This window comes from Octodon degus, unplaced genomic scaffold (assembly GCF_000260255.1).
Source record: "Octodon degus isolate 3935 unplaced genomic scaffold, OctDeg1.0 scaffold00012, whole genome shotgun sequence".
Taxonomy (NCBI): Eukaryota; Metazoa; Chordata; class Mammalia; order Rodentia; family Octodontidae; genus Octodon; species Octodon degus.
In genome coordinates this window covers 15,209,708-15,218,457 of record NW_004524588.1, presented here as the reverse complement: position 1 = coordinate 15,218,457, position 8,750 = coordinate 15,209,708, and the positions used below count along the sequence as shown (strand labels likewise).

Genomic DNA, 8,750 nt, shown 5'->3' with positions numbered 1-8,750 from the left:
GATAAATCCTAAGGGAATTTCACTGACCTTCTCAGACCCAAAAGCTACAACTCTTGTTGCATAGGTCCTGCTTTACCTTGGTCTTAACCATCCAGCGGAAAAGTATAAAAATGAAGTATAAGAAGTAAAGTCATGCTGTTATGTTGAACTGTAGGGGACTCAGGTCAACAGTTTCTGACATTGCCAGTGAAGCGGAAGAGCCAATAATACTATTATGGGCTACTGGACTCTTTTAGAATATTTTGCTGAGTTTACACACCTATAATATTTAAATGATGGAACTTAACAAAAGGGGATACAGATGAATGTCCATTTTTGTATCTGTGTATTCAAGTGGTTAGGATCGATATATAGTTACATTCTCTTAATGAATAAAGGGATTTGTTCTAATGGTGTTTGTAAATAGGATATCAAGTCCGCATCTTGTACAGCAATTAACCACTAGGAAGAATGTATGCAATGTGTTAATTATTGAAACTGTCCTACCCAAAAAAAAAAAAGAAAAAAAAAAATTCATCCTCTTTGGAAATTTACACCAAAAAAGATTAAGTAGTACTACTAATGGTTTACCTAAAAGGTCTAATTTTCAGATATGTTACCAATTGCCTTCTGGTCTCTCACAGATTGCAGAAATAACTTCTTGTGGGATTATCAAGGAAAATTATGCAGAAAGCACTGGAGCCAATTTTGAAGACTGAGTATTCCTTTTGTAGGGTGATTAGGAGACAGTTTGGTAGGGATGCAGATTAGATGGCTTAGGTGGGTTAGGCACCATCCTAAGAGGGCTATATGCAGTGCTGCAGCCTTGTGGATGTGTGGAGGACTCCTTGCAATGGTTGCCGCAAACTAGGTCAGAGTACAGGGAAAGGCAGTGCGTTAGTGCAAGTAGATTTGAAATACAGTGCTACAGATAATGGAGAATGTTTGAAAATGTATGAGGAGAGTGTCCAACCCTCAACCTATTTTTGCCCTGTACTTGTGTATTATTTCTCTTATGTATATTCAAAACCTGACTTGTGGGATAGCATTGATGAGGGGTATTTGTTAATGTTATCATGCTCAACTAATGAGTCTCTGGAAAATAGGTGTGTTCATTGAACAAGAATTCAGCATTGGTGAATTCTAAAAAGATAGATAAATCCTAATTAGATAGGGATGAAGTAGGCAAATGTTTGTCCTTATTTAACTTGCATTTTTGTGGAAAAGAGGAACAGTACACATATAAGCAGATAAACATAGTGTAAGTCAGATGATGATAAATACCTTGAGAAAAATAAGGTAGTGAAGGAATAGCATTGTTATTTTTGATAAGATGGTCAGGGAAGACAATTGAAGGATGCTGTTTGATGAAGGGCTTTTTGTTTTTTTTTTTGAGAGATGGGATCAGCTGGCTGGGAACTCATTGCATAGTCCAGGCTGGCCTCCAGACTGCTAGGATTGCAGGTGTATGTCACCATGTTTGACTGAGGTAAATTCTTAAAGTGGTTATGCAGTAAAAAGCTCTGTAGGGCTGGCAAGATAGGTCAGTGGACCAGGAGCCTGCTTAGGCAAGCGCAGAAAAAATGTTTGATCCCCAGCACCACATGCCTCACTGGCCTGCCCTCAGGCTTGCTGAGCTGGCCTCTTGAAATCCTAGGGCAGGGGAGACTGGAAACAGGAAGATCACTCTGAATCTGAGCTACATAGTGAGACCCTGAACCAAATACGTAAACAAAAATAAATAAAAAGCCCTGTAAAGGCAGCAATAAAGAAAATAATGTAGGCCAGTTTGTCAAGAAGTTAGAGAGTCGGGTGTGGTGGCCTGTAGGAGCCCCCTCCAGGTTTTTTGGTCCAAGAAGTCAATATTTGTAATCACAGAGATATGTTATTGGAATCTGGTCAAGTCATTTCCAATCTACCACTCCCCATGCAACCTACAGCAAAAGTAAAGACACTAAAACATATTTATAATTGTTGGGGAGCCAAGGGGCCCTAAGTCCAGCCATGAAGATGGCTTTCCGGAACAAAGAAGCTGACGCAGGGCTGTACCTGGGTTTTATTCAGTGGAGGAGGATTGGCTTGAAGAGGAATGACTGAGAATTATGGGAAGTAGGTTAGTACTGTGAGCTGAGCTAGGTAGATGGCCTACATTTACCTCAGCCATATGCAAAGAAAGTAATTTATATTATGCTATTGAGATAGTATCTAGTGTTTTGGGGGTCTAGTGCTTTAGCTCTGATGTAATCTTTCAAGCCCCAGGAAGTCAGCCTCTATCACGAGGCTGGATCCGAGCTGGCAGCATGGAGCATTGGCTCTTCATCGTGTCTGGACCCTGCTCACATTAGAGAGCAGCAGATGTAGGTTACCAGGGAAACACGCATACTACCTTTAAAGATTATCACCAGCACCTCAGCTAGACCAATATATATTGCTTAAGGTCAGTTGAAAGTATAAAGAGAAGTCGTAGCCAACTCTGTACCTATCAATACAAGGAAATAGGGTCAGGCTCAGCTAAAGTGGAGACAGTTGCTCTTGTTTCAAGGAGAGCTGCTCAGGTGGTCTTTCACAGTGGCCCACTATGCCTGGCTTGAGCTAGGACCTTTCTGTTGTGAGTAAGGCCTAAGCATGCTCTGCTTTAGGTGCACATGCAAGAGGGGGTGGCCCCTGCAGTTCACTGAGTCGGGTGTGCTTGGCAAGGAGTGTGGGCACCATACCAAGATGTGAGCATTTGTAAGAAATGTGGTTGTTAGCTAGATCTTCTTAATGTGTCTGGCTAAACAGACGAGTCCCAGTACAAATCCAGCTTGTCAGATTTTGATGGGTTGGATAAGAATTGGTATTTTAAGATGAATGTTAAGAAGAACATGAGCCCTAGGCTGCTTCCTGTCCCAGAGATGTGGTTGCATATGATATTCAACGGCCGGGGGGGGGGTGTTTTGCTTTTTATATTTTAGTGTAGGGTTATAGGGTCTCACTACACAGATCAGATTAGTAGTGATCCTCCCATTTTCAGCTTCCCAAGCGCTGGGATTACAGGCACATGCCACCATGCCCAGTCTCGGTTGCTGTCTCAGCATGCCCTGGGGGTGGGGCTGGCATGTCATGCTGGGGTATTGAACTGAGGTCTCTGCACCTGCCTAAGCAGGCACTTTAGTCTGCTGAACTGTCTGTCTGCCTCGGAAAATATGTTTGAATGAGAAAATATACAGGAATGGGAGTAGAGGACTAAATCATCTTTGTGGTAAGTGTGAATGGGAGATTCTCCTATGACCTGAAAAACAAATGTTTACTCACCTACCTTTATGTGGAGATATATATATATATATATATATATATATATATATATATATATATATAGTTATATATAGTTTTTCATATTTTATATTAAAGGGCAGTGACATTTTAGTATTGAGAGATCAGTCACTTATCAGTGGGTTAGAGAGGAAGTTTGGAGTATTAGAAAGTATCAAGAGTACATTAGAGTGGGGCATGGTGGTGCACATTTGTAATCCCAGCATTCAGGAGGCTTTGGCAGGAGACTGAGTTTGAGGCCAGCTAGGTTATAAAGTGAGTTCAAAGCCAGCCTGAACTGCATAGTGAAACCTTGTCTCAAAAGGTCTGTCTGTCTGTCTGTCTCTCTCTCTATTTTTCACACACACAATGTTCAAAAGGTGTGGGGGAGTACTATTTTACTTAGAACAAAATTTTATTTCACAAATGCTGCTTTTAATTATGTTCTATTGTATTTTCTTTCCTTGTCAGATAATATTTCGGCCATAGCTTTCTTACTTTATTTTATTTTAAAGTCCCGTTAGGCTGGTGGTATATCTCAGCTGTAGAGCATTTGCCGAGCTAGCTGACATACATGAGTTTCTTGATTCTTTTTTTTAAATTTTTTTGGCGGAATAGGGGATTGAACCCAGGCTCTTGGGCTTGCCAGGGTAGCGCTTAATAGTCTACTGAGCTATCTCCCCAGCCGAGTTTCTTGATTTGATCTCCAACATAGCAGGAAAAAAAAGTTAAGTAACATTAAAAAAACAAAGCCTTACTTTGTCTGACTTTAAATTTCAATCTTACAGCTACATCAAAACATTTCTTTTACCAGCTCAAAACCTTGGCTCTGTATGTGTAGAGAGAAATGGAGGAAGGACATTTTTCTTAGATTTTTCAGGAAACCCTCTGAGGTGGCCTTGAACTGAAAGCTGAGCATTCTGTATTCTAAGGCAGAAATCTAGCGGCCCTCTGACGAGAGACCCTTGTCAAAGCCTTAGCATGGCCAGACATGGTGAGAGTTGCCACTGTTCAAATACTGTAGCTTTGTGGTTCTTTTTGTTATAAGGATTGGCAAATAAGGTTTTAAAAATCACATAACTGAGAGCACTAGTGGCTTATTAACAATGTGGGAAGGCATCGATTCATATATCTGCCTCATAATTTACATGAAAGATCTAAACCATGCAAATCATGTTTCTTTTGTGAAGTTGTAAGAGATGAGGGTAAATTATTGTCATTTGAGATACTAGGCCTTAATAGGCTGAGTAGTTTTTAAGGTTCTTTTTTCTCATTGTCACATCTAATTATAACTAAATAAGTTATATTATTGTATGTAGAACTAGAGATCGTAGTAATTACAGTTGGAGGACTGATACTAATAATAGCTAAAGCTTTCATAGTGTTTATGCTAGGGTCAGGGAGATAGCTCAGTAGAACAAGTACTTGCCTGGCAAGCACAGGGTCCTGAGTTCAATCCCTGGCACTGCAGAAAAAAGAAAAAAAAAAAAAAAAAGTGTTTATGCTAGCCACTTTGCTGTACATTTTACATACATTACTAAATCCTTCCAACAGCCCTTTCAAATAACTATTAAATCCATTTTACATGATGTAGCTAAAATGCAGAGGTTTTTTTTTTGGGGGGTGGTACTGGGGATTGAACTCAGGACCTTGTGCTTGCCAGGCAAATGCTTATTCTGCTGAACTGCCTCCCCACCCCAGAGAGTTTAAATATCTTGTTCAAGGTTACACACCTGGCAAGTGACTTAAGTTGTTCTAGCCTTACAAAGTATACTTTATACACTATGCACACACACACACACTTTTTTCTCATTGTCTAACAGTTTCGTCATTCATTGGCCATATGAATTTATTTCAGTAGCATCCTGTTAAGCTCCTTGTAAGTTTTTCATTCATTTTTATAGGTGATTTTTCTATAAGGTAAGTATATTCATGTCAATAGCTGTAGGCTCTCCCCATTCAAATAATACTTTATTAAATACATTAAAACTTGTTATTGTTAACTGTTGTTTATTCTTAGATTGACTGATTTCCTACTTTTTGGCACATAAAAGGTTTTCCAGGATCATCTCTCACCCAACCTGGAATTAGCATTTTTCTTTGAGGATCTTATTTTTGGGTAGAGTCTGGTATTATACAACCAAGATGTGGATCTTGGTATGTTCATTGCTAGCTACTGAAGTATTACCCCTTCCAGGCCCTCTCAGTTAATGGAGGTAGGGGCATACACATATATACACATACATATGTACACACATACATCTATACTTTTGTTTTGAGATGGAGGTCTCACTGTGTAGTTCAGGCTAGCCTTGAACCTACTATGTAGCCTAGATTGGCATTGAACTTTCGATGATCCTCCTGTCTTAGCCTCCTGAGTTGTGGGACTACTGGTATGTGCCAGCCACCATGCCCAGCCCACATTGCTACTCATTTTTATGTCTTATCAGAAATCATGAATTTATCACAATCTTTTCTCAATTGTAGTCTAATACAAGGTTTATTTTGTTTTCCTCTTTTCCCATATATTCAATATATAGTTCCTTTTTTGTGTGTTTAGGGGGATGACAGGGTCTTGCTACATAGTCCATAGTCTAGGCTAGCTTTGAACTTGCTGTGTAGCTCAGGCTGTATTTTTAGTTTGTTTGATACAGGGTCTCACTATGCAGGCAGTTCGGAATTGTAGTGATCTTCCTGCCTCAGCCTCCCTAGTGCTGGGAGTGTAGGTTTGCACCACCATGTCCAGTTCCAGGGCTGGTATGGTGCGCCTGGGGACCTGGGTCCAGCACAGCATGTGATACGGGTACTTGGGATTGAACGTGGGATCTTGTGCTTGCCAGGCAGGTGCTTATTCCTCCAAGGTATCTCCTAAGCCCTTTGTTTTTGAGATGGAGTCTCACTATGTAATGTAGGCTGGCTTTGAAATGATTCTTTAGCCCATGCTGGCCTTAAATTTGCAGTGGTCCTCTACCCTCAGCCACCTGCATACTGGGATTACAGGCATGTGCCATGCTGACTCCAGGCTAGTCTTGAACTCAAGATCTTCATGTCTCAGACTCCTAAATGTTGGGATTACGGGTGATGCCATCATGCTTGGCTTTTATCCTTTTTTGGAAAGAAAAAAACAACTTGCCTTTTGGTCTGAATTATTGAGAAAGGAGGGATGGAACGGGGGGGGGTGGGAAAAGAGAAGCTAATGTAGTATTCTTTATGTAGGCATAAAATTTAACTGTAAATTCCTTAAGCTTACAATTTTTTCAAAATTGAAAAAATAGATTTACTAATTAAGCCAAAAACTCCTCATGATTTAAATGAACAACATTAATATGGCTATTTCTAATGTAAATTTTATTGTACTATGACTTATATTCAGAAATGCATGCAAATGATAAGGGTAGGATTATTTCTGTGGTTTTTGTTTTGTATTGGGGATTGTTGAACCCAGGGCCTTGTGCATGCTGGGTAGGTGCTGTAGCATTAAATTATATACCCCCAGACCTTTTTATACCCTTACTTTGAAGCCCATTGTGTTGGGATGTGCCTGTAATCCCAGCACTTTGGACCCTGAGGCAAGAGGGTCACTACAAGTTCAAGACCAGCTTGGACTACCTAGTGAGACCCTGTCTCAAAAAACAAATTAAAAAAAATTTACATTGTCACAAAATCTTGTTAAGTTGCCCAGGCTAGCCTCACTCTTTCAATCCTCCTCCTTCCGCAATCTCCCTTACCCCCACCCACATTTCCTGAGTGCTGGGATTGTGCCATGCAACACATGCCCAGCATTTATCAGTGCTGATGTTGATGAGCACTTGACTCACTTCAGTCATTGCAGGCTTTTAAGATGCTGTGAACTTGTAAAAATGTTTCAGTTAGAAATATGTATGCAGGGGGCTTGCAGGTCAGCTCAGTTGTTTACGACCTTCTTGGGCAAACTCAGTCAGGCCCAGGGGACTGCAGTTTGATCCCCAGCTCCACATGCCTTACCAGACCCTGCCTCAAGGCAGCCTGAACCAGCTCCCTCCCCCAAAAAAATTCTTCACAATTAAAAAAAAAAAAAAAGAAAGAAATACGTATGCATTAGGCCTGCCAAATAGCTCAGCGGATTAAAGTGCCTGCTTAGGCAGACACAGTGGCCGGGGTTCAGTCCCCAGCATGCCATGCCAGCCCTGTCCCTGGGGCACACTGAAACAGCAATTGAGATTAGGTGTCGTGGCTCTTACCTGTAATCCCATCTCTTTTGGAGGCTGGGGGGCTGGGGAGATGACTCAATGGAATAAGCACTTGCCTGGCAAGCGTAGGGGCCTGAGTTCAATTCCTGGTTCTACCAGAAAAAAAAAAAGAGCTCAAGGGAGGCTGAACACAGGCAGATAACTATGAGTCCGATCTATGTAGTGAGACCCTGTAGACCTTTGTAGACCCTGTCCTAAAATAAAATAATATAATATGTATGCAGTATAGTTGAAAGTATATCTGTTACCAGACTTTTGACTTCAAAGCTCTATTCTTTTTGTCTGTCAGGAAAAGATCAATAATAAATTTAGCAATGAAGACTTATTTGGCCAAGAATAAAAGTGGTAAAATGAAAGAAGTGAGATAATAAAAGTGGTAAAATAAAAGAAGTGAGATAAACCTCCAGGTCAACCTTTTAATTTAACTAATTTGGTCCTAGGAATTGAACGCAGGACCGTGCACTTTTAGCACTAAAAGGTTGCCATCACTGGTAGGGTAAAAGAAATGAGGAAGAGGAATAGGCTTAATAAAGAGGATGCATAAGCATGCCCTTCTGGGAATGGATGAAGTTTTACCAGGAATTGGAGCAGTGCCTTTCCGCTCCTTTTATGGTTCTTTCTGGTTGTCATTATGGCAGTTGTCAAGTGTCATGGCCTGAAAGGAGGGTGTCTTTGAGCATGTGGATGGCATTACAATAAAGTTGGAGGTTGTCTAATGGGTAGGCAGTAGGCAGCCACCTGAGATTAGCCAGCGTTGGCCTGCTCACCTGAGTGGGACCTCTGGATGACAGGAATCCTTCCCTCAAAGATAAAGATTAAGAAGGAGCAGAAATTCAAGATTAGGACCAGGTAACAGTTGAATCTTAAGGTATGCATATGTTTAGCTTTCATAGATATTGCTAAATAGTTTTCTAACATGGCCATTACTAGTACTCACTTAATCAGCTGGATGAGGGTTGGCTGTATTCTCCCTAACACTTAGTGGTTTGTTTCTTTTTTTGCGAACCAGGGGTTTGAAGTCAGGCCCTTGCACTTGCCAGGGAAGCGCTTATTCCACTGAGCCATCTCCCTAGCCCCTGAACACTTAGTGTTATCATCCTTTTCTATTTTAGCCTTTCTGGTAGTATATAATAATATTTCATTGTGGTTTTAAAGTGTGTTTCTCTGATAATGGGGAGGGTGCTTTTTAGCATGTTAACCATTTAAATATCTTTGTGAAACACCTGTTCAAGTTTTTTTTTTTTTTTTTTT

The 8,750-nt window shown here is 40.7% G+C and overlaps 1 protein-coding gene across 2 annotated transcripts in view; it reads left to right on the top strand.

Annotated features, from left to right (window-relative positions):
• The window catches only part of Cul5 (cullin 5), a 107,613-nt gene that overhangs the window by 11,568 nt on the left and 87,295 nt on the right, over positions 1 to 8,750 (top strand). Inside the window, exon 1 of one of the 2 annotated variants that reach the window (XM_023709536.1) lies at positions 8,345 to 8,367. The exons of the other annotated variant lie outside the window; for it this stretch is intronic. The gene's annotated coding sequence lies outside the window, so the exon portion shown is untranslated. Of the gene's footprint in view, positions 1 to 8,344; positions 8,368 to 8,750 lie in introns of those variants that run through there. 2 annotated transcript variants of the gene reach the window in all.